Source organism: Apium graveolens, chromosome 10 (genome assembly GCF_009905375.1).
Source record: "Apium graveolens cultivar Ventura chromosome 10, ASM990537v1, whole genome shotgun sequence".
NCBI lineage: Eukaryota > Viridiplantae > Streptophyta > Magnoliopsida > Apiales > Apiaceae > Apium > Apium graveolens.
Window position 1 is genome coordinate 162,763,148 of NC_133656.1, and position 26,640 is coordinate 162,789,787.

Genomic DNA, 26,640 nt, shown 5'->3' on the forward strand with positions numbered 1-26,640 from the left:
GTTCGTTTGATTCCGATGTACGGTTTAGGAGAAACGACCGTTTTAAGTAACGGCGTTTTGCGAACGAAACTTTTCCCCTCGCCTTACTTTGAAACATAGGTTAAAGACCAAAAAGGGTTAATTAGTGTATGAAACAATTATGGTAAGAGTGTTAGGAAGTTGGTAAGACACCCGCGAAAGAATCGCCTTAAAACTCGTAATGGTTAAATTATAAAAAATGGTGGAGCCGAGGGTACTCGAGTGACTTAAGAGAATCAGTAAGCGCAAAACAAGCGTTAGAGACTAAGTTAGTTAAAGTATAGATTTACAAGTGACTTTGGTTTAATTCCAACTTACTTGTTGTTTATAGGTTACCAGACTCGTCCCGAGCCTTTTATCACCCCCAGTCGCTCAGGCAAGTTTTCTACCCGTTATAACTGTTGTTGTGATGTATACATATGTATATGCATGATCTTGTGATAGATGCATATTTGTTATTAGCAAATTCTTGCGATATATTGTAGCATGTGATATGGTATATATGCATGCTTGTTTCGTATTCTTGCCATATATATCTGTTGATTCATTTGATAATACCTATGCTAGAGAATAGCGGTAATTTGCATATACCCTTAGTATAGGGACCCAAAGGTGAAAACATTTTCTAAAACCGGGAGTCGAGGATCCCGAGTAGATTTTGTATATATATATATATATTTTATATATATATATGGTAATAGTTTTCAAAACTATTAATCGAATAAGGTTTATTCGATAACTTTATTTTATTAATGAATATTATCTTGAATATTCATTCGAGGACTTATGACTCCTTTATATTATTTATTGAATATTACTTGGATATTCATTTGAGGATGTATAACTCCTTTATTTTATTTAATGAATATTATTTATAATATTCATTCGAGGTATTATGACTCCGCTTATTATTTATTAATATTCTTTATTTATTAAAGAATAATGTTCGATAATCAAACTTACTTTTGATATTCAAATAAAGATATTACTTTCGTATAAGTATATCTTTGATTATTTACTATTCATTTCAAGTATAAGTTTTCCAACTTCTACCTCAATTACTCTTTATGGGAATATTATTTAAATAATAATATTCAGATATTTCTTTATATTGAGACTGATTTACTTTATTAAATCAACATTATGCCAAACACTCTTTAAAGTGTTTTCAAGTCTTTAAAATGATTTTCAAAAGTTAGAGCGGATCCCAAAACTCATTTTTTTTTATATTTAAGATCTTCCTTTTAAAAAAAGGGGATTTAAATACTCGCTCAAAACCAGAGGGATCCGGCTCGGTGGTGTGTTTTATATTCGCAACAAGGTTGCTGTCTTGATAAAAGAGTTTTTGATTACTTACCCAATATTCGGGAAGTAAAATTCTTGGAACAAGTTAATCCATTAACAGGCATCGCCTGGGAAATATCGGTGAGTTTTCCTTTTCAACTAGATACGACTTCTTGGTGGAGCCGTATCAACAAGTTTCTACTTGGGGAAAGGGGGAACGAGCTTTATGTTTCAGAGTCATGGATTTCATCTGAACTAGGAGTGGCGTAAGTGGTCGAGTGGCGCCGGCCCAGCCTTATTATATTGGCCCAAATGGCCTGGAAGTTCCGCTAAGGCGGTCCATTCCTTAGGAGTTCAGTGTTCGGTTGACAAGTAAATCCGACAGGTTCTCCTCTACATGTAGAAAATGGTGGGGTTGTACTACTACGACTGATCATCGTAAGTGGTCTTCCTGGCGCGGCAAACTCCCGTAATGAGTTCATCATCCATTTGGATAATTCTGCAACACTACCCGTAGTATTTCGATCGAAAGGCTACAAATGGGTGGTTGCCGAAGCATTGACAGGGTCAAACAGTTTTATTGGTGTATCCATTGAATGAAGTATCTCGTAACTTCATTTCTTTTCAAAATATTTCAAAGATCAAATATTTTCAAGTTTTATTTGTGGTCTCATCTATGGGATGACCTCCCGAATCTTATTATACTTGGAACAGTAGTAGTTCTAGTAGATTCTAAAATGGTATAAGTGTAGTGAAGTAATTGGTAACTTCATCTTCTTTTAAAACTTATACCCAGTAAGTAATTACCTTACACATGATAAAGAATTCTAGTAAGTATCCATTTAGATACTTGTATTATTGTTATCACTATATATTATCTTGCGAGCTGTAAGGCTCACTCTTGCTTTATTTCTTCATCACACAACAACAGTTAGGAAAGATGGCCAGACTCCAGCAGACCCAGCGCAAGCGCGTGGGAAGCGTCCCGCGTCTTCCCGTTGATGTTGTAGCCGCTATAGCTGCAGAGGTAGATCTATTGGTAGATCAGGCATTCTACTTTTGAGAATCAATTATATATAATTATAACTTGTGGCAGATAATGACAATTAACTGTAAATTTATCAAGTAATCATTTTGGGTTGTAATAACTTTTAATTATGGATTCAAAGACTTGTACTTATTTCAATTTCATCTCTGAGACTATAACGGGTTGTGGTGTGTGTTAGTATGGGGTCACAGCATAAGGTTATTTATTATTAATTAAGTGAAGTGATATTGTGGAAGAAAGACCGTGACGACCCGGATCCCTGACCCCGGATCTGGGGGTGTTACAGAAATGGTATCAGAGTTAAGCGTTATAAACCTCAGAGATGATGTGACGATATAATAACAAACTCACAAAGATAATAAAAACTCTTGCCAAGTTCATGGTCGGACTACTTAAAGTAGTGCTAACAGTTAAAACCCTTACGGGAACCCTTATAAGTATCATGATAGTAACTTAGCTCGTTTAATGTGTAGGCGCCTGAGATAAAGGACCCTGAGATGTTCGAGCGTGAGCATGATGAGGCACTGCTAGATGTTGAGGATCAGGAGGAGCCTGAGATGGAGGAGGATGAGGAGGACCCCTCAGAGGAGTCAGAGATGGAGGTCATTGCTATTTCAGATGAGGAGGACCCCTCAGAGGAGTCAGAGACAGAGGTCATTTCTATTCCAGATGAGGAGGACCCGGATGAGGTCCCAGTAGCTGAGGAGCGTGTCGGACCTATGGTAGTGTATGCTGGTACCCCTTTACCCACACTTCCGGTGGTCAGAGCTCCTACCCCTCCACCACTATCTTGGATCCCTTATGATGACAGCTCAGAGACCCATACTTCCGAGCCTAGGCAGACTGAGGAGGCACCCCCAGCGGCTCCGGATTCACCACCTGTTGACCCTACCCACAGGCAGTCTTCGTTAGCCCACGGCTATGTTCAGGATGTACTAAGGACCCGAGTGGCTGTTGCTGAGGCCCGACTGGATGAGGCCAGGAGGGAGTTGGATGCGGAAAGGGCGGGCAGACGTACCGAGCTTATGAGACTAGGGCTTCTATACCCCGATCCTTGAGGAGGGAGCTTACGGGGATAGAGCTCACGTCCCGAGCGAGGCTCAGATCGCTCCAGGGGGACAGGCATGGTAGGATCTCCAGGCGGCAGGCCGACTATATCTTCCATCGTGCGATGGAAAGGGTATGGGAGCTGACCCGCTCCGGTGTGTGATTCAGGATTGACGATGGAATAGTCTAGTTGTCTAGTTAGCCGAGGCCTTAGTAAGAGCCAATTTTCCGGGATAGTGACTTGTATATAGCATCCCTTTTTCTGACGAGACAGATAGACTCTTGTGTATCACTTTTGGGACAGATGGCTGTAGCACTGTTGTACTTTTGACCAGATCAAACTATGTATTTCTCACATTATGTATATATTTGTTTCCTTTCGGTTCAGTTCCTTAGTCACGAGATCACTATTTTTATCATTATTAAAACTGCACTTCGTATTAGAACTGTCATAATGTAATAGAATTGCGAGATACGTTCTCCCCATTATAAAATTGTGCAAGACACAATGTTGTGTTTGATTGTGACCTAACGTTGAATTTCCCAATAATTTTTTTTATTATCAGTATCATGCCGCCAAAGAAAGATTGGAACTAGGGCGAACCCTGGATCTGAGGACCAGGGAAGCCATAACCAGGATGATAGGAACCAGGAACACAGTGAAGAGGAAGACGAGGATTATGTGGAACAGGATGACTCCCTGTATGAGGAGGAAGAGGAAACATATGATGTTGAGGGATTTGAGATAGAGGCTGAAGAAGGAGAAACTGAGGTTGAGCAAGCAGTACCAAACCCAGGCATGGATCCCATGGGCCAGTTCATGCAACTCCTAAGGCAGAACTTGGAACGTCAACCCAACCCACCCCCTCAAGGAAATAACAATGATGTGGCAAACTCTTTCAGGGCTTTTAAGTCCCTTAAGCCCCCTGAGTTCCACGGATCAGCCGACCCAGTTGAGGCAGGGGCATGGTTAAAGGAAATGGAAAAATCCTTTGAGATTCTGAGTATCGATGAGGCACAAAAGACTGTATTTGCTACCTACCTTCTGAAAGGAGAAGCCAACTACTGGTGGGAGGCCAAGAAAAACATGGAGACAGATGCTATTATAACCTGGGAGAGATTCAGTCAGTTGTTTCTGGGAAAGTATTTCCCGAGGTTTATGGAAAACCAGATGGAGCTCAAGTTCTTGGAGCTAAAGCAGAATAACTTGTCTGTGGCAAAGTACGAAGCGAAATTTACTGAGTTATCAAGGTTTGTGCCGGAGTTTGTGAGCACCGAGGAAAAGAAAGCTAGGAGGTTTCAGCAGGGACTGAAACCGTGGATTCAGAATAGGGTGGCAATCCTTGAGCTTACGGATTATGCCACTCTGGTGCAAAAGGCAACGATTGTAGAAGCCGGAAGTGAACAGATGCATAAGGAAAGGGAGAAGAAGGGAATAAAGAGGAAAAGTATGAGCATGGGTGGAGGTTCCACAGGAAGGAGCTCCCCAACTAGATTTAATCGAGGAGCAGTGTCCCTACCGGGAAAGAACACTGGGTTTAAGCGGCCAATGAGCGTGAGTGTGAGCCAGAGCGGCCAGAAGTCAAGAATGTCCTATTCCAACCAGTCTCGACCCCCATTGCCAGCCTGTAACACTTATGGAAGGATGCACACTGGGGAGTGTAAAGGAAAGCCAGTAACCTGCTTTAAGTGCGGTCGGGAAGGTCACTATTCTCACAAATGCCCTTCATCAGCCCCTGCCGTCATTTCAGCCACCACTTGTCATCAGTGTGGACGCCCGGGTCATTGGAAGAGGGAATGCCCAATGAACAAACCAACAGCTTCAGGAGCCAGCAGGGCTGCCTCCAATAAGCCACCTACTGCGAGGACTTTCAACATGACAGTCCAGGATGCTGTGAAAGACTCAGATGTGATAGCAGGTACCCTTTCTCTAAATTCAGTCAGTGCAAACATTTTATTTGATTAGGGAGCAACTAAATCTTTTATATCAAGGGACTTTGCGCGTAAATTAAGACTTAAAGCTGAACCCTTAATAGAACCCTTACAAGTAGAACTAGCCAATCATGAAATTATTCCTGTTAACCAGATTCACCCAGCCTGTGAGATAGGCATAGGGGAACAATCTTTTAGTGTTGATCTGATCCCTTTTAAATTAGGGGAGTTTGATGTAATTTTGGGAATGGACTGGCTATCTAGCAATGATGCTCAGATAGACTGTAAAGGGAAGAAAGTTAAGTTAAATATCCCAGGGAAGAAAGAAGTTATATTTAGAGGAAAGAGGCAGACGCAGAAATTTTTGACTATGGCCCAGGCCAGAAGGATGCTACGAAAAGGAAATGAGGCCTACCTAGCCTATGTGGTGGACACGCAGAAGGAGGTGCCCAACTTACAAGATATTCCAGTAGTCAACGAATTTGAAGATGTATTCCCACAAGACCTTTCGGGATTACCACCCGATAGAGTGATTGAATTTGCTATTGAATTGGCCCCAGGGACGGCGCCAGTTTCAAAAGCACCTTACCGGTTAGCCCCGTTAGAAATGAATGAATTAGCTATCCAATTGCAGGAACTCTTGGATAAGGGTATGATAAGACCCAGTGTGTCTCCGTGGGGAGCACCAGTTTTATTTGTTAAGAAGAAAGATGGGAGCATGAGGTTGTGCATCGACTATCGAGAGTTGAACAAGCTAACCATAAAGAACAGGTACCCATTACCTAGAATAGACGATCTGTTCGACCAGCTAAAGGATGCTGTTTATTTTTCTAAGATTGACCTGAGAACTGGATATCACCAACTAAAGATTAAACCCGAAGATATTTCCAAGACAGCGTTCCGTACCAGGTATGGGCATTATGAGTTCTTGGTAATGTCCTTTGGATTAACCAACGCCCCAGCGGCTTTCATGGATTTAATGAATAGAGTATTTAAGAAGTACTTGGACAAGTGTGTGATAGTTTTTATCGATGATATTTTGATCTACTCCAGGACTGAGGCAGAACATGCAGAGCATTTGAGGATAGCTCTAGGAATACTCAGAGAGGAACAGTTATATGCCAAATTCTCGAAGTGTGAATTCTGGCGGAATGAAGTACAGTTTTTAGGACATGTGATCAATAAAGAAGGAGTAATGGTCGACCCCTCCAAGATAGAGGCGGTCTCAAATTTGGGAAAGGCCAACCACACCCACAGAGGTAAGGAGTTTCATAGGATTGGCCGGCTACTATCATAGATTTGTACAGGACTTTGCGAAGATCACAGCCCCTTTGACACGACTTACTCGTAAGACAGAGAAGTTTGAATGGACGGAGAAATGCGAGAGCAGTTTTCAAGAATTAAAGAAAAGGTTGGTAACGGCCCCGGTGTTGGCATTGCCAGACGGAAAAGGAGATTTTGTGATATATAGTGACGCGTCGCACAAAGGATTAGGGTGTGTGCTGATGCAGTACGGTAAAGTGATTGCGTATGCGTCGAGACAACTGAAGGAATATGAGATTAGATATCCTACTCATGACCTTGAGCTCGCGGTAATAGTATTTGCCTTAAAAATTTGGAGGCACTACTTGTATGGAGAGAAGTGCGAGATTTTCACAGACCATAAAAGCCTCAAGTACATATTTACGCAGAAAGAGCTCAACATGCGCCAGAGGAGATGGTTAGAACTAATCAAGGACTATGATTGTGAGATTCTCTATGATCCAGGGAAAGCCAATGTGGTGGCTGATGCCCTTAGTAGAAAGGAAAGACTCAGAATGATAACGACTTCGGAAGAATTGATAAGGGATTTTGAGAAAATGGAAATAGAAGTAAAGGTAACCGGAACCGGAACTGAAAAGCTTTTTGAGATCTCAATGCAGCCAGAGTTATTGGAAAAGATCCGATTGTGCCAAGAGAAAATAATGAATGAAGGCAGAAAGTCAATGACTGGAGAGGAGATCCATACTGAGAAAGATGAAAAAGGGATAATGAGGTACTCTTACCGGATTTGGGTTCCAAACGTTCAAGAACTTAAAGATGAGATTTTGGATGAAAGCCATAGTTCAAGGTATTCCATTCACCCGGGAAGTACCAAGATGTATAGGGATTTGAAGGAATATTACTGGTGGCCCAACATGAAGAGGGACGTAGCAGAATGGGTAAGCAAATGTTTGACTTGCCAAAGAGTAAAGGCAGAGCACCAGAGACCCAGTGGACTTTTACGACCCCTGGAGATTGAGATTCCCGAATGGAAATGAGAACATATAGCGATGGATTTTGTTGTAGGCTTGCCAAGGACGAAAGCCAATCATGACGCCATATGGGTAATTATAGACCGACTGACAAAGTCAACCCATTTCATTCCTATCAATGAGAGATACACAGTCGATAGACTGTGGATATTTACCTTAAGGAAATAGTGACGCGACATGGAGTCCCAGCGTCCATTGTCTCAGACCGAGACCCCAGATTCAACTTCAGATTTTGGAGGAGCTTTCAAGAATGTGCGGGGACCAAGTTAAATATGAGTACCGCGTACCATCCCCAAACGGATGGGCAGAGTGAAAGGACCATCCAGACACTAGAGGATATGTTGAGAGTCTGTGCAATAGACCTTAAAGGAAGTTGGGATGATCACTTGCCGTTGATCGAGTTTTCTTATAACAATAGCTTTCATGCTAGCATCGGAATGCCGCCTTATGAGGCCCTGTACGGAAGAAGGTGTCGATCTCCCTTATACTGGGATGAAGTAGGAGAGTGGAAGATGCTCGGACCCGAAGTGGTCCAAAGGACCAAAGACATAGTGGATCTTATCAGAGGACGGCTTGTAGCAGCCCAAGACAGACAGAAGAAATATGCAGACCTAGCCCAAAAGGACAAGGAATATGAAGTCGGGGACTTAGTACTGCTAAAGGTATCCCCTTGGAAGGGATTAATGAGATTTGGAAAGAAAGGAAAACTAAGCCCAAGATACATTGGACCTTTTGAGATATTAAGACGGATTGGAAAGTTAGCTTACGAGCTAGCCTTACCCCCTAACTTGCAACAAGTTCATAATGTGTTCCATGTGTCAATGCTAAGGAAGTATCATCGGGATGCCAGACACATAGTGGAGTACGAGCAGGTGGATATACAACCAGATCTAACTTACGTGGAGAAGCCAGTAAGGATTATAGATAAGAAGGAGCAGGTGCTTCGGAACAAAGTGATCAAGCTAGTCAGAGTACTATGGCAGAATCATAATGTGGAAGAATCAACTTGGGAACTAGAGAGCGCAATGCTAGAAAAGTACCCCCATTTGTTTTCTATTTGATTCCGGGACGAAATCCTTTTAAGGAGGGGAGACTGTAATAACCCCCAAAATTTTGAACTTTTTGTAACCCTTATTAATAGTGTTTTAGCTGAATGAGAAAACTTTTCATGCCACACTATGTAGGGGTTCTGTTATGGATATTCTAAGATTTTATTAGTACTCTATATGGTATATAAGTGTATGTAAAGATCGTCAGAATCCAATTTCGAACACTTTGATTTTTCCCGGAAATCCACTAGATACGGAAAGAATTGATTATAAGGTAACAGGATAAAAAGGATTTAAATTAAAAGATTATAAGAGAGGATCATAAAAGGAATATAAGATATTGAGAAAGGTTAAGGGAACCTAAGTAATAAGATCCCGGGTATGATCCCTCAAACGATAAACGAAAACAAAAGTTAAGCGAACCGTATAACAGATCAGCGGTCATTAGGCAAACAATTAGGAAGTTAATCAAAGGGATTAGAGAGGATGATGTCACCCAACCAATAGAAAGAGAACAAAGGAGGGATGATGACATCACAAAGTGACACAAGCATGACATAAGGAGGAAGGAGATGTGGATGGTTATTAACCACACAAAAATCAAGGTTAAATTGGTAATTAACCAAAAACAAATCGAACATTCAACCAACCAAGCCAAACAATTCATTTTTCATCAAAACAAGAACACAAGGCATTTTATTTTCTTCATGCTCTCGGCTTTTTACTATTTCAAGGAAAACAAAATTCAAAACTCAAGATCAAGGCTTCCTAAATTGGTAAGATAATTCCCTAGTCATCCTTATGCATAGTTATGGCTATCTTATGAGTTTAAGCCTTCAATTCTTTCTCAATCTTCTTCAAGAAATCAATGAAGAAGACAATGAATAGTGACTTCAAGAATTTTAACTTGATTTTCTTGTTTTTCCTTTAAGATCCAAGCTTTCCTAAGACTCCTCAAGGCTTCCTAAGGCTTCCTAGCTACTCACACCACTTCAAGGAAGGTATATCATCTCCAAACCCTAGCTTTAATTTGTATATTAGGTTGATTTTGGTTGTTAGAGTAAAGAGTAGCTTGAAACTTGTTTGTTTAAGAGTTTGGGTTGGAATGGTGGTGATTGATTTGTTGAAATCTTAAGATTTGGTTAAAGAATGTAGTATAGTTTAAATTCAAGTTTTAGGAGTAAGTAAATGGATTATAATGAGTTGGTTTGGGGCTGTTGTAATGTATTTTGGATGGAGTTTTGATTGGGTTGTGAATTGGGGTTGAATTGTGGTTGTTTTGAGTTGGTTTAAATTTGGGAAATCGCGTAAACATAGCCGTCGTAATGTCTGATTTACTTTAGACTGCTTTTGTTCATAACATTAGGACCCGACCTGCTAGATGTTGACCATTGCCATGTTTAGATAGTTCATGTTACGATCTTCGTTTTGATATGTAGTTCGTTTGATTCCGATGTACGGTTTAGGAGAAACGACCGTTTTAAGTAACGGCGTTTCGCGAACGAAACTTTTCCCCTCGCCTTACTTTGAAACATAGGTTAAAGACCAAAAAGGGTTAATTAGTGTATGAAACAATTATGGTAAGAGTGTTAGGCAGTTGGTAAGACACCCGCGAAAGAATCGCCTTAAAACTCGTAATGGTTAAATTATTAAAAATGGTGGAGCCAAGGGTACTCGAGTGACTTAAGAGAATCAGTAAGCACAAAATAAGCGTTAGAGTCTAAGTTAGTTAAAGTATAGATTTACAAGTGACTTTGGTTTAATTCCAACTTACTTGTTGTTTATAGGTTACCAGACTCGTCCCGAGCCTTTTATCACCCCCAGTCGCTCAGGCAAGTTTTCTACCCGTTATAACTGTTGTTGTGATGTATACATATGTATATGCATGATCTTGTGATAGATGCATATTTGTTATTAGCAAATTCTTGCGATATATTGTAGCATGTGATATGGTATATATGCATGCCTGTTTCGTATTCTTGCCATATATATCTGTTGATTCAGTTGATAATACCTATGCTAGAGAATAGCGGTAATTTGCATATACCCTTAGTATAGGGACCCAAAGGTGAAAACATTTTCTAAAACCGGGAGTCGAGGATCCCGAGTAGATTTTGTATATATATATATTATATATATATATGGTAATAGTTTTCAAAACTATTAATCGAATAAGGTTTATTCGATAACTTTATTTTATTAATGAATATTATCTTGAATATTCATTCGAGGACTTATGACTCCTTTATATTATTTATTGAATATTACTTGGATATTCATTTGAGGATGTATAACTCCTTTATTTTATTTAATGAATATTATTTATAATATTCATTCAAGGTATTATGACTCCGCTTATTATTTATTAATATTCTTTATTTATTAAAGAATAATGTTCGATAATCAAACTTACTTTTGATATTCAAATAAAGATATTACTTTCGTATAAGTATATCTTTGATTATTTACTATTCATTTCAAGTATAAGTTTTCCAACTTCTATCTCAATTACTCTTTATGGGAATATTATTTAAATAATAATATTCAGATATTTCTTTATATTGAGACTGATTTACTTTATTAAATCAGCATTATGCCAAACACTCTTTAAAGTGTTTTCATGTCTTTAAAATAATTTTCAAAAGTTAGAGCGGATCCCAAAACTCATTTTTTTTATATTTAAGATCTTCCTTTTAAAAAAAGGGGATTTAAATACTCGCTCAAAACCGGAGGGATCCGGCTCGGTGGTGTGTTTTATATTCGCAACAAGGTTGCTGTCTTGATAAAAGAGTTTTTGATTACTTACCCAATATTCGGGAAGTAAAATTCTTGGAACAAGTTAATCCATTAACAGGCATCGCCTGGGAAATATCGGTGAGTTTTCCTTTCCAACTAGATACGACTTCTTGGTGGAGCCGTATCAACAAGTTTCTACTTGGGGAAAGGGGGAACGAGCTTTACGTTTCAGAGTCATGGATTTCATCTGAACTAGGAGTGGCGTAAGTGGTCGAGTGGCGCCGGCCCAGCCTTATTATATTGGCCGAAATGGCCTGGAAGTTCCACTAAGGCGGTCCATTCCTTAGGAGTTCAGTGTTCGGTTGACAAGTAAATCCGACAGGTTCTCCTCTACATGTAGAAAATGGTGGGGTTGTACTACTACGACTGATCATCGTAAGTGGTCTTCCTGGCGCGGCAAACTCCCGTAATGAGTTCATCATCCATTTGGATAATTCTGCAACACTACCCGTAGCATTTCGATCGAAAGGCTACGAATGGGTGGTTGCCGAAGCATTGACAGGGTCAAACAGTTTTATTGGTGTATCCATTGAATGAAGTATCTCGTAACTTCATTTCTTTTCAAAATATTTCAAAGATCAAATATTTTCAAGTTTTATTTGTGGTCTCATCTATGGGATGACCTCTCGAATCTTATTATACTTGGAACAGTAGTAGTTCTAGTAGATTCTAAAATGGTATAAGTGTAGTGAAGTAATTGGTAACTTCATCTTCGTTTAAAACTTATACCCCATTAGTAATTACCTTACACATGATAAAGAATTCTAGTAAGTATCCATTTAGATACTTGTATTATTATTATCACTATAAATTATCTTGCGAGCTGTAAGGCTCACTCTTGCTTTATTTCTTCATCACACAACAACAGTTAGGAAAGATGGCCAGACTCCAGCAGACCCAGCGCAAGCGCGTGGGAAGCGTCCCGCGTCTTCCCGTTGATGTTATAGCCGCTATAGCTGCAGAGGTAGATCTATTGGTAGATCAGGCATTCTACTTTTGAGAATCAATTATGTATAATTATAACTTGTGGCAGATAATGGCAATTAACTGTAAATTTATCAAGTAATCATTTTGGGTTGTAATAACTTTTAATTGTGGATTCAAAGACTTGTACTTATTTCAATTTCATCTCTGAGACTATAACGGGTTGTGGTGTGTGTTAGTGTGGGGTCACAGCAGAAGGTTATTTATTATTAATTAAGTGAAGTGATATTGTGGAAAGAAAGACCGTGACGACCCGGATCCCTGACCCCGGATCTGGGGGTGTTACATCGTGTACCCATTCTTCATCATAAAGATTTCAAACTTCAAGTACTATTGTCTCGGTGCTTTCTTTAAACCATACAAGCTTTTTATAAGCTTGCAAACAAGGCTTTCTTTCCCAGCTACCGGAAATCCCTCTGGCTGAACCATGTAGATGCCTTCCTCAAGATCACCATGTAAGAACGCAGTCTTAACATCTAGTTTCTCTAGATGTAACTCCTCTGCAGCCACAATACTTAGCACTCCTCGTGTACCCATTCTTCATCATAAAGCTGTCAAACTTCAAGTACCATTGTCTCGGTGCTTTCTTTAAACCATACAAGCTTTTTATAAGCTTGCAAACAAGGCTTTCTTTCCCGCTACCTGAAATCTCTCTGGTTGAACCATGTAGATGTCTTCCTCAAGATCACCATGTAAGAACGCGGTCTTAACATCTAGTTGCTCTAGATGTAACTCCTCTGCAGCCACAATACTTAGCATAATTCTAACTGTAGTCATCTTAACAACATGAGAAAATATATCGATATAGTCAATACCCTTTTTCTGTTGATAACCCTTGACTACTAACCTTGCCTTGTATCTCTTGCTGCCATCATGTTCTTCTTTGATCTTGAACACCCACTTATTATGTAAAGCCTTTTTTCCTGCTGGTAACTCTGTTAAAGACCAAGTCTCATTCTTCTCAAGAGAACTCATCTCCTCATCCATGGATGATTTCCACTGAACTGAATCATCCACTTGTACTGCCTCTGAATAACACTGAGGATCCCCATCCTCGGTCAATAACATATAATATGCTGAAGGAGAATATCTTTGTGGTGGCCTCACACTTCTGCTAGATTTTCTTACCTCAGTCTGTGGAGTTACTGGAACCTGTCATCAACATTCTCCGAACTCCCACTATTTCCTGCAAGATCTGTTTCTGTAATATCTTCAAGCACTTCTTCCTCTTTCTCAGGTTGTTCCTTTATAAACTCGAAATCGACTACAAGCTTATCCTTATACACTGCATTCTCATTAAAAGTAACATCTCTACTTCTAACGACCTTCTTAGTCAGTTCATCCCAGAAACGATAACCCATATCATCTGAGCCATAACCAATGAAGATACACTTCTTTGCTTTCGGATCAAGCTTGTCTCTATCAGAATCTTTAACACGCACATAAGAAACACAACCAAAAACTCGCAAGTGTGAAAGATTTACCTCTTTTTCCTGCCACTCTTCTTCGGGAATCTTGAACCCCAAAGGACTTGAAGGTCCTCCATTTATGAGATACGCAGCTGTGCTAACTGCATCAGCCTAAAACATCTTTGGCAACCCTGTATGTAATCTCATACTCTTGGCCCTCTCATTCAAGGTTCTATTCATGCGCTCTGCAACACCATTCTATTATGGTTTTTTCTGGAATAGTTTTAAGCATTCTAATCCCAAATTCCATACAATAGCTTTTAAACTCATTACTACTGTATTCACCTCCATTATCTGATATCAAACTCTTCATCTTTAAACCAGTCTAATTTTCTACTTCAGTCTTCCACTTCTTGAAAGTAGCAAACACATCTGATTTATTCTTCAAAAAATAAACCCATACCTTTCTAGTGGAATCATCAATAAAAGTGACATAGTAGCGAGATCCACCCAACGACGCAACTGTTGTTGGGCCATATAAATCTGTATGAGCTAGCTCTAACTTCTTAGCCTTGGGGGTCCTCCCTGATTTTGCAAAAGTAACACGTTTCTGCTTTTCAAGAACACATGGCTCATAAAATCCAACTTCCACATTCTTCAACTCTGGAATCTTCCCCTTCGAAGTTAACAGCTTCATACCTTTTTCACTCATATGACAAGCCTTTGGTGCCACAAAGTTGAAGACTCAATCTCATCAGCAATTGTATTGGCTTCATAGCTAGATTGTTCAACAATATATAAAGTCCCATTTTTCTCTCCACGAGCAATAACTAGATTCCCCTTTATAACCTTCCACTGTCCGTCTCCGAAAGTAACTCGATACCCTTCCTTATCTAACTGACCCACATATAACAACATCTTTTTCAGTCCAGGAATGTACCTTACATCTTTCAACGTTCAGCTAGTTCCCAAAGAGATTCTGAGATTAATATCTCCCATGCCCGCAATATCCAAAGTCTCATCATCAGCAAGACGAACTTTACCAAAATTTCCAACTCTGAAATTTAACATTAAATCCTTGCAAGGGGTAGCATGAAATGATGCACCAGAATCCATAACCCATGATTCAACCGAACATTCAACACATCAAATCAAAGCATCGTCATCCTCCACTTCTTCAACTACGTTAGCTGAATTATCCTCTTTACTCTTTCCTTTTGGAGCTGCGGGAGCCGTGCACAGATTCCTGAAGTGATCCTTCTTCTGACAATTCCAACAAATAATATCCTTGCGATCTTTGGATTGTCCTCTCTTCTGTGACTCCGATCTGCTACGCCCCTTATTCTGCCCCTTTTCGAACTTTCTGTTTCTACTCTCAGCACTCGACACGAAACCTGATGACTCTCCTGAGTTTCTCCTACGAATATCTTCTCCAAGAATCGAATCTCGAACTCCATCAAAAGTCATCTTACCGCTTTCAGATGAATTACTTATAGCAGTGAAAAATCCCGACCAACTGTTTGGTAATGAGGATGCCAACAACAAGGCTTGTATTTCATCATCGAACTTAATATCCACCGATGCCAATCTTGATAGGATAGAATTAAATTCGTTCACATGATCAGTAACACAATCGCCTTCATTCAATCTAGTGGCAACTAACAAGCGAATCAAATACACCTTATTTGAAGCAGACGGCTTCTCATACATGTTTGAGAAATCCTTGATCAAACCATAAGTTGTCGTTTCCTTGATGATATTGTAAGCAACGTTCTTCGCCAAAGTCAACCTTACAATCCCTAGAGCCTGCCTGTCCAAAAGCTTTCAGTCTTCATCCTTCATTGCAGTTGGTTTCTTCTCTTCCAGCGGTTCATGTAATTTTTTCTGATACAAATAATCCTCAATTTGCATCTTCCAAAACCCATAATCTTTGCCATCAAATTTGCCGATCTTTACCTTCCCATCTTCTGCCATCGCTCCCACTCGTCTGAAAACCTAGGCTCTTGATACCAGTTGTTGAGTATATAACAACGAAAGCAAAACCCAAAGCGAATAAACAAGAACAAGAAAATAAACGACAATCACACAAGACAAAGATTTACGTGGTTCAGAAATTCCTACTCCACAAGCCACACTAATTTTGTATTGATCTCTCACAATTTGTTGTGTTATGATTTTACAATTACATGAGTATTTATAAGAGAAGAAACTAGGCCTAAATTAAAATTATAGTCTTAAACTGAAAAGTAGACTAATCCATAAACTAATCTGAATCTGAATAGTCTATTTCCCTGGGTTTAATTAATAGACTCCACAAACCCAACATTTTACGGATGTATCCTCCGACAATGCCTTTATGAATTCTGTTCTTATAGCGTCTATGTAGTAAACATAATTTAAGAGACTATTATATTTTATAATGATTTTGAAAATAGAAAGATGATTACATGATGGTGGAGATTCCGTATTATCTGATTAGACCATACTTTATTTACGTTTTTATCTTTCACAATTAAAACCACGAATACATTCCCCATGTTCCCGCCTAGATATGTTTATCATGCAAATGCGGTTAAAAATATAAGTATGGTATATAATAATTATTACAGAAAATTGGTACATGCAGCATGTCACATTGAAAATTAACTCTCTATTAAATATATATATTTATTTTAATGGAGGTGTTAATAACAACATATCTCTCTCCTTTTTATATCTAATTTGACAACATTGTAGTCAGGTGAATGGTTGAACAATAAATTAAATGCTTTCTATATTTAAGGTGTCCTAATTTTATACAAAAGAACTGTCATACTCTTCTCACCATGTATTATCATTGCTATCAAATCTTGAATATGGACTTTTGAATTTGCCTCTTCCCCATTAGCTTTTAAAGACTATCAGACAAAGGTGAGTTATTAGAATTTTGATAAAAACCTCTCATTTCTTCCATTACAGTGGGAGAAAAGAAAAGGAGTAAAATCATCCAATGAAGAATATGATGGAATTTTTTTGTGTATTTAAAAATAAAGTAATCACATTTAAAAATAAATAAAATTGAGAAAAAAATAGCAGTAGAAAGTCATTCAACATCCAAACACATAAAACTATTGTTTATTTAGTGCAAGTATAAATATTGGAGGATGAATGCACAAACCACAGTCTGAACTGTAATACATGAGTCATACCATTGACTAATTCTGCTTCGACATAACTAATTTGTCCAAATTGTTATCTGCTGCATTCTCAGCTGCTCCATTTATCACAAAAAAGTCGCCAGCCACTGTCTCCGGATTCACCTGTAGCTATACCTCATGCTCATTTCCTCGTATATATGGAAAACATGTAAAAGATAAACATTTTTTAGTATGAAATTTAAGTCTGACCGTGACTTCATTTAAAATCATCAAAATTACAAACAAAATAGTTTAAAGGCTCTAAGGCATACTAATTTGCAATGCACAGAATAAAGAAAAAAGAGTGCAAGGTAATTCAGTCCTTACCAAGGTATTCCCCTTATATCCAATAGTTTATATTTTTGGATTCATTTTCCAAAGATCCAATACATGTTTTCATATCTTTAACATAAGTAAGCATTAACCCATTATTTAAAAGATTTGTAATATTAATTGGAGAATAAACTGAAATAATCTATAATGATATAGGTGTTTCATACCTAGATTGACACTTAATCGGAAATTGTGTCATATTCATTCTCGGTGGCTCCTGTCATCAAACATGTACACCCATAAAAATATTCATAACTATATCAAAATTTTTGTCAAACATTTAGTCTTATAAAAAATGATATGCATCAACGAATTGCTATAGAATTAAAATACAAAAGAGATGGCTGATATTATACTATTGATATCATTGTTCAATATTTATAAATAAATACCTGTTTTGATCGAATCCTTACTTACAAATAATTACTCCATTGTATCATTGAAACAAATATTTAATAATAATAATTATATATAAATCGACGTTATAAACACATATATATAGGATTTCACATTTTGCTCATATAAGTTTAAACAATGTAAGTAATGAACAAATAAAATAGCTATAGGAAGAAGAAGGAAGACGGCTGAAGATGAAACAATGAGAAAATAGAAAATATATATATACTGGAAGATTTAAAATCTAAATATACAAAATACAACTAATCAATCACAAATTTGAATTTTAAGATATTTATAAATGTATATGCATATCATATATTAAAATTTTAAAAAAGGACAATAATGAAAAAATTGATGTACTTCCATGTTAATTGAGACTTGGATTGATAATTGATTTTGTTTAAAATTGTTCATACCACGAATTTTGGGTCTCTAAGGGGTCGTTTGGTTCAGGCTTTTCAGTTATCAGGTATGGGTTTTGATATCATTCCAAACACATACCTAATATTTGGTTCTGAAATTTAATCATCCAAACCCATACCTCAAACCCCCAAGGTATGAGTTTTTGATACCCTGGTGGGGAGGGGGGTATGAAACATAGGTATGAGTAATCAAATATATTTTTCATTTGATATACAATTTTAGGTAAATGTTTTACACAAAATTAAATCAATAAATTGAAAAAAATAGAACTATATCAATTTTTTGAATTAATAAATTAAAAATATTTAGATTAAATATATTCATTGCACCACTCAACCAAACAGATGATATCAAGAATGATACCTCAACCCTATACCACATTAACCTGATTACTCATTCCAATCATATACCACTCCGCGAACCAAATGACCCCTAATTGATATATATATAAGACCATATTTTTATTTAATTACAACTTTGTTTAAATTGCTGAAATCATGAAATTATGATCTCTGATTGATATACATATCTTTATCTTTGGTTACAATTTTGAATGTTTAAATCGTTGATACCATAAAATTAGGATCATAGATACATAAGATCGTAATTGATCTTTGATTACGATTTTGAATGTTTTAATTATTGATACCATGAAATTGAGATCTCTGATTAATAGTTACATAAGAATGCATTAAATGAAATCGGGTAAACGGGTCAGACTTGGTTATTTTCTTGGTTATTTTTATTAAACGGGTCGGAGTTGGTTATTTATTTAATTAGTTATTTACTATACTACCATTTTCTATGTAAAAATTGCATACATTCACTAGCGTGCATTAAGAAAATATTGATTATTTTATTTTTATTTTTAATATTTTTTGAAAAATATTCAAGACTATAAATATTTTTTCAAAAATAATATCATTTTTAAAAAATATTTGCAAAAATATTTTTTATTAGCAAAAATACTATTTTCAATTTTTTTGCAAAAATACGATTTTTTGCAACTTGATTCAAATATATGTAGGGGTGAACGGGGGTCGGGTTGGTTGGGTTAGGGGTAATAAATCGAATCAACCCATTTTGTTTGGTTTTTAAAAAATGAACTTGTTAACCAAAAAAATTATTTTCAACCTAACCCTATCCTTTAAACATTGGGTTGGGCTAGGTCAGGTTGGTCTGGATTAAAACTCGAATAAAAATTATTTAAATATCTCTTAGGAGCCAAAATTTTAAATAAATTTAACCAAAAGTTGAAGTAAACTAGTAGTACCGCATAATTTAATGGAAGATAAATTTTATTGGATACTATACGTATCGTGTACTCTTCAGTTTAAAGTTAATAACTTATAGTGTGTAACTGTAAAATAATAATATTATTTCGAATAAATTAATTAATATAATAAATATATAATTTAAAATTTCAAATAAAAATACAATACATTTAAACCTCGATGAAGTAATAATCGATAAAGTAATAAGCTCGCTAAAATAATATTTTTCTCCCATCCCAACATAATGACCACAATGTATTTTTACTCCCGGTAAAGTAATAAACTCGTTAAAGTAATATTTTTTTTCTTAGTCCCGACCTTATTACTTTATAGAGGTTTAACTGTAATTATAAAATCTGGTTGGGTTGGGTTGGGTTAGTAAGGGTTTAAATTTTTTAAACCTTGACCTAACCCATTATATTCGAGTTGACAAAAAAATAAACCAATTAAACTTCGGTTTTTAGATAGTTTGGTTCCGTCGGCCGAAATAAGGGGCGGGTTGGGTCGTTTTTCCGATTTGGTCGGTTTTCTGTTCACCTTAACTATATGCAACTTTCGACGAATTTTCGCAACTCCATCATGCAACTCTATCATGCAACCAAAAAAAACTCGATTCAACTAATTGCATTTCTGGTTGATTTTGGTTAATTCCGTATTTTTACAAAAAAATTAGAAGATAGTAAAATCGCAAAAAAGACTTAGAAAAATTAGCATTTTTGGTAATTTATCTTGTACTTTTATATCTTAAAAAGTCATAAATAAAAATTAATTATTCATACATATTAAATTTTAATGATTCAGAATATTAGGTAATAAATTAATGTAATAAACACATAAACACTACATTCTAAATTACTGAATTTTTCGTTTACTTAATATAATAAAGCATTAATATTCATATATGTATATACTTTTAAATTATTATTGTCATACGATATAGCAAAACTTTTTTTTTGTATATAAATTTGAAAGAAAAATAAAATAAAATAAAAAATTTAGATTAAAATTTAATATGAATGTTATTTAATTCGGTACATATCGGTTCGGTCCCGGTCCGGACTTGAGACCAATTACTTCCTGACAGGTTCCAGGTCCATAATTTTAATAAAATCCAGTTTTTAATCTGATCCTATTCCGATTAGTCCGATTTTTAATTTTTGTGCAGTCCTAATAAGATGTTTTGTTTTTCTCCCTAAATTAATAATAACGAGGTGGTGTTCAAATGATATTTTACCTCCTAAATTACCAAGTCATCAATACCGTTTTATTTATGAACAAAATTTTGTAGAGATTTGGTACCCCTCCTGGTACCTTTTTTTATAAAGCTGAATTTTATCCTATTTAACATGCACTTGAACATTACTATTTTGTATTTTTGGATAAAAAAATTATTTTTATATCAAAAGGATTACGAGTGATGAATCTCCTAGTACTTTATTTGTATATATATTTTCGATAAATCTCCCAATTTCCCATTATAGGGGTGTACAGAAAAATGCTTGGCCGCATTAACCGTTCGCAATCAAATCGTATTTTGTGGATAATTGCAAAATATAGCTTATTTGCAGATGAAAATTTTAATAATCGTTTCGCGGTTTGGATGCGGTTTTAAATTTTTAAAAATTGCAACAGCAACAACAACCACGACCATAATATATATGTATGTATAAAATTTAAAAACTAAAATTATAACTTATAGTATTGAAACTAATAAATTATACACATATTTTTTGTTTAATTTATACACATATTTTTAATACTTCTTTGTTTCTTTTTTTACAAAAATTCTAGCCCATTAGTTCTAAGTAGGGGTGTACACAATCCGATCAAACCGACCAAACCGATCCGAACCGACCTTATTTCGGCCGATCCAAACCGATTTTTTTCAACCCGATACATATTTGGGTTGAAAAAATGTCAACCCGGTTTAATTGGGTTGGATATGGGTTTCGATATTTTTAAACTGATCCAATCCAACCCGATTAAAAATATACTTACATGTTAATTATTAATTTTATAACTGTGAATATGTTCAGGCCTAATATATAAGCTCATTTATCTGTAACTTATAACATCAATCCTCAATGTTTAAAAAATATGTCACTGTTTTCGTTTATCGAGTTCAATGTTTAAAGAATGTTTAAAGGCTAAGTACTATATTATCACCCTCTTTTGGATGTTTAAGCCATATCTGAGATGGATTATTGTAATATTTTATTGAACTATTTTCAAATGTTTTAAACTTTGAGACTTTCTGCTTATATTTTATAATTATTAATATTAGTTTTGAATATTTATTAAACCGATCAAACCGATCCAAACCGATCCAAACCGATCCAAACCGAAGTATTACAAATTGGTTTGGGTTGCAGATTTAAATGGTTCGGTTTGGGTTGAAATTTTAAAAACCCGAATTAATTGGGTTGGGTTGATAAATTTTCTCAACCCGCCCAACCCGATCCGTGGACACCCCTAATTCTAGGCCCGATTACATACCCACTAACTTCATTGACCCGACATTCACTATCTGTTAAATGGATTTTGATATCCTGAAAATAGATTAGAGCCTCGAAATATCACCATGATAGTGACCTTGCAAGCAATATGGTATTGAAAAAAGTATGTGCTTGACAAAGGCCGCCTTAGCTTTAGGAAGTTCTGAGAAACCAGGTCAACTAGTATCATTTGTTGTGCCCAGCACTCTAAATATTTTGTCAATATGACTGATCTCGTTATTCCCATTGAACAAGGGGTTGTTCAATAAAAGCTTAGCCATTATACAACCCAGAGATCACATATCAACTGCCGTTCAACATCAATATTAGTATTCAAATGCCCTACAATGTAGAATGCTTGTTGTTATTTTTTATATTGTATTTAAGTGGTTGAACTGCAAACCGAACCACATTAACCACAAATGCAATTGATGCTGTTAATCGTAACCGCAAAACTTAAATAAAACAGGCCATACAAATTTTACTGTATATAAGATTTGTGATTCTCATGCAAAATAAACTGTTTAAAATAGTAGTTAATTAACAAGTAGAACATGCCATACAAATTTCAAGCCATGTACAGTGCATAGTTGATCTGTTATAAGATTAATGAGATCATGCAGCTTTTCTATATATATGTACTTGAATCTTAGAAATATCATTTTTCCAAGTCACCGTCCTATATTCACTGCACAAATTTCTATACTAAAAACTATATCTATGTTCATCACTCTTACATAAATATAAAAATATATCTAAAACATTCGGTATATTTTACCTGAGACACGATATCAATAATCGGTAGAATCAACGTACTTCTGTTTGCTACTGAGATTGAATGATGAATTACTAAAAAGTAAAATAATATAACCTTGTTGATAACTGGAACTGTTGCAGAGAAGTAAAACCCATATATTCAAAATTACAATCTATGCACCACTGATAAGGCATGGATGTAGTGATTTCCATGTTTGTCTCGAAAAATTGCTTATTTGAAATTGAAATTGGGTAGTTCACATCGGTTCTTACAATTCCGTGATGTTGTTGAACATACAGATATATAAAATCGGATATTCTAGAGCGTTGACCCGTTATATTGGATATCCAATTCATTATAGCACAAAATTAGTGTAAGTTAGAAAATGCACTTGCTAGAAAAAACACTTTAGACATCGGTTATGTGTTCGCGACTGATGTTAAAGATATTTTCTCATAACCGATGTCTAAGTAATCTTACACAATATTTCTGGAAAATTTCTGATATTTAATTCACATTCTTGTTATCTAATTGAGTAATGTCAAGTTCAGAATTGCAATATTAGGACAATTAGGCATATTTAAAACTATAGCACATAAGTAATATTTATGAATTAACATTGATTATAAATAAAAAAACCGACGTGTCATACCTATTAGACATCAGTTGTTTCTAAAGAATCGATGTCAATTTGAACAATAGACATCGATTAGTTTCTAAATAACCGATGTCAATTTGAACAATAGACATCGATTGTTTTCTAAATAACTGTTGTTAATATGATAAATAGACATCGGGTGTTTATTTTTGAATCAATGTTATTGCCCTGTTTACATGTGCTACTATCCCTTTATTAACATCAAATAATTTGTTTTGACTGATGTCTTTGTGATTTTAAGGCATTGCTTTTATATGTGTAAACTGATGTGTATTTATGGTTTTTAACATCGGTTCTAAAAACTTGAAACAACCCTCCTAAAATAAGTTTTACAATGCATATACATGAATCCAGTAATGTAATCTTCTACGACAGATAGATACAAGAATCCCTCCTGCAATAAGTTTTACAATGCATGTACATGAATATCTCTAGCAGTAATTACGTTTACTCAAGTAAATATTAACAAGTTTATATGAATTACATTTGATCACACGAATAATACAAGAGCTACTACATATTTGCTATCAGACTACTACTAGTATACTTTGTCAAATCATTAAGACACTACTAAATCTAATCTTTTATGTATACTTAAAAGAGAGAACATAGAAATTAAATAATTACTACTATAATTTCATAACATAATAGTCCTCTTGCCTGTTAGACCCCATTGTGTGTTCTCTTCATATAGACCCACCAACACAAAAAAAAACTCCAGAAAAAACAAAACAAAAACAAACCAAGAAATCTAACCTCCTCCCCTACACCCACCTAGAGATGATCTTCTTAGAGAAGTAAATCCAAAAAAACAAATAAGACAAGCAGCAACAAATAGCAGCTTCGAAATTTTCAACTCCACGCAGCTTCATACTGCACTCGAGCAACCACACCCCGCAGCAAAAAGGCAACCCCAGACACAACAATGATTCTCCTGAGACGTAATATTGTCTATTTCAACTAGTATATTCCCACCTAGCTTGTTCCACATGAAATCCCTGATTGAACAAAGATGGACGCTTATTTTTAGATTATAGAAACATATTAAGCAATTTGAACTTAATATTTCAGAAGCTCAACAACTATAAGAACTGATACATCTGAGTTGTACGATATAACTTATACCAAGAGTAAACTATAACAAAAGCAGTTACATAAGCACTCACAAGATTTTCATATATGATAATCTGCCTAATGCCGGTGATAACTTCCCCGACAGATTCATATTCAGTAGTTGCTTGCCATAAAGAAAACCGGATATGACCAATTGTAAATAGAAAAACAATTAGTATTGCATTCACATCTTTTAATAATATTTCTAATGCTAAGTTGAGCTTTCAAATCTATAAAAGAACTATCATCAAAAAGAAGAAGAAGGAAAAACTGATAAGAATTTATGTGTCAGTTTCGATATATTGATTAGGCCATATATGATGTACAATTGGAGATGGAAGCTGGAACATAGTGCCTTACATTTTAAGCATACAAGAACATTAGCCATCACAGGCCGACAACTACAATTTAATCATTATTGAACTGTATTCAAAAATTTAAAGTAGTTATATTTGGCTATCCTTTTGATAGTTCAAAAATTAAGAAATAGCAGTACACAACATTTCCCTTCTGTATGTGCAAATTGCGCAAGTGGGTTTTCTATCAGGATTTATAAACTTTAACCTCGTCAGCAGAACAAACAGTTTTATATTTTAAATAAAGACTTCTGCTTTTGATCCTTAGGTATCAGCATCATATAGGCTTGCAATGTGGCATCTGTCTAGTAAACATGTGCAACTTATTGGCTGGATTCACAGCTCAATCATATCAACTTGATATATTTGGGTAAACAAAATAATTTTCCAACACATTAACAACATCTTGTTCATTTTAATCAAGCAGAAAATACACATACAATTTTTAATGTCAATGATTTCTCAAATTGCATAGAAAATATAATTACAGAAAGAGTGAGATCTGAGTTTATCATAGATACCTGTCATGAGATATTCAGGTGCAGCGTAGCTTTCAGTTCCCATTACACTTGTTGTGACATGTGCATCAACACCTTGAGGACCATCTACAGCTAGCCCAAAATCAACGACCTTGGTACTGTAATCCTGGTAATTTATAATTCAGGAATGAGACAATAGCTTTTATAGATGATTTTTTCTAAAAAAAATTAAAAAATTAGAAGAACATACAGAGCCTAACAGAATGTTAGAAGCTTTGAAGTCATGATAGATAATGGGAGGTTCTTTGTAGTGGTGAAAGGCGAGGCCTTTTGCAGCATCAACTGCAATCTTCAACCTTGTCAACCATGGCAATGAAACAGAGTACTCTGTATATCAAACATAAATATCAGTAAGATCTAACTGAATATACAACCAATGAAGTGCATAGATTAGTATAAACATACTGCTAAACAGTTGATTATCAAGATTTCCTCTGGCAATAAATTCATAGACAAGAAGCCTATGCTCATCTTCACATCAATAACCAATCAACTTCACAAGATGGGGATGTGTCAATTGCCCTAGAAATATCACTTCCGCCTGTAAATCCAAACGAAAGATTTTAGTGCAGCTAGCCTGTAAATATCACTTCAGCTAGGATGTCCACTACCTAGCTGTCCACGCCCTGCTTCGGTATCTGCGGCCTTCACACACAAAATTCAGTGCAGATTTGGATCAATAAAGAAACAATCGCATTTTTATAGAATCTACATATGCCCTTAAAAGCAAGGCAAAAAGATTAAACTAAAACATCACATGCCTTTAGAAGAAGCGAAATCCAATGTCCAACAGCAGGTGAAGCAGTTTGAGATTGAAGAAAATGCAAGTAAACATTCTTGTTCAGAATCATACTTTCTGTCTCGACTAATGGGTGATTGTAATTCAGTGCTTTTTGAGAGTGCAGGCCAGCCAGTAATTTGTTTACATGAGCAAGACTTCTTAGAGCACATATGCAAACTTAGAAGCAGAGCTCTGAAACACCTTAATACCCCTCCACGAAATTCTTCTGCAGCCTCAGACGGAGAAAGTATTGCCCCATTAGTCAATTATTTCAAAAAAAATAACCATCTGGAATGGAAGGGACCAAAACATCTTTTTACGTAAGTATTTTTTAATGATTTCAATTTGCAATCATGCATTAATTTATAAACAGAAGTGCACAAATGGGAATTCATGGACCTAAAAAGAACATAATGAAAATTGATTGTTCTTAGTTCGCACATGATGAGTTATGTGTGTAATACATTAAGACTGT

General features: G+C 36.0%; 1 long non-coding RNA gene across 1 annotated transcript; it reads right to left on the reverse strand.

Moving 5' to 3' along the window:
* Nucleotides 1-24,238: 24,238 nt before the first annotated feature.
* On the reverse strand, nt 24,239-26,433 carry LOC141693882 (uncharacterized). The gene is made up of 5 exons (XR_012563298.1): nt 26,146-26,433; nt 25,790-26,029; nt 25,575-25,711; nt 25,367-25,490; nt 24,239-24,374 (listed from the first exon to the last, which is right to left on the reverse strand). It is a non-coding gene; the product is annotated as an uncharacterized LOC141693882 (long non-coding RNA).
* Nucleotides 26,434-26,640: the final 207 nt, after the last annotated feature.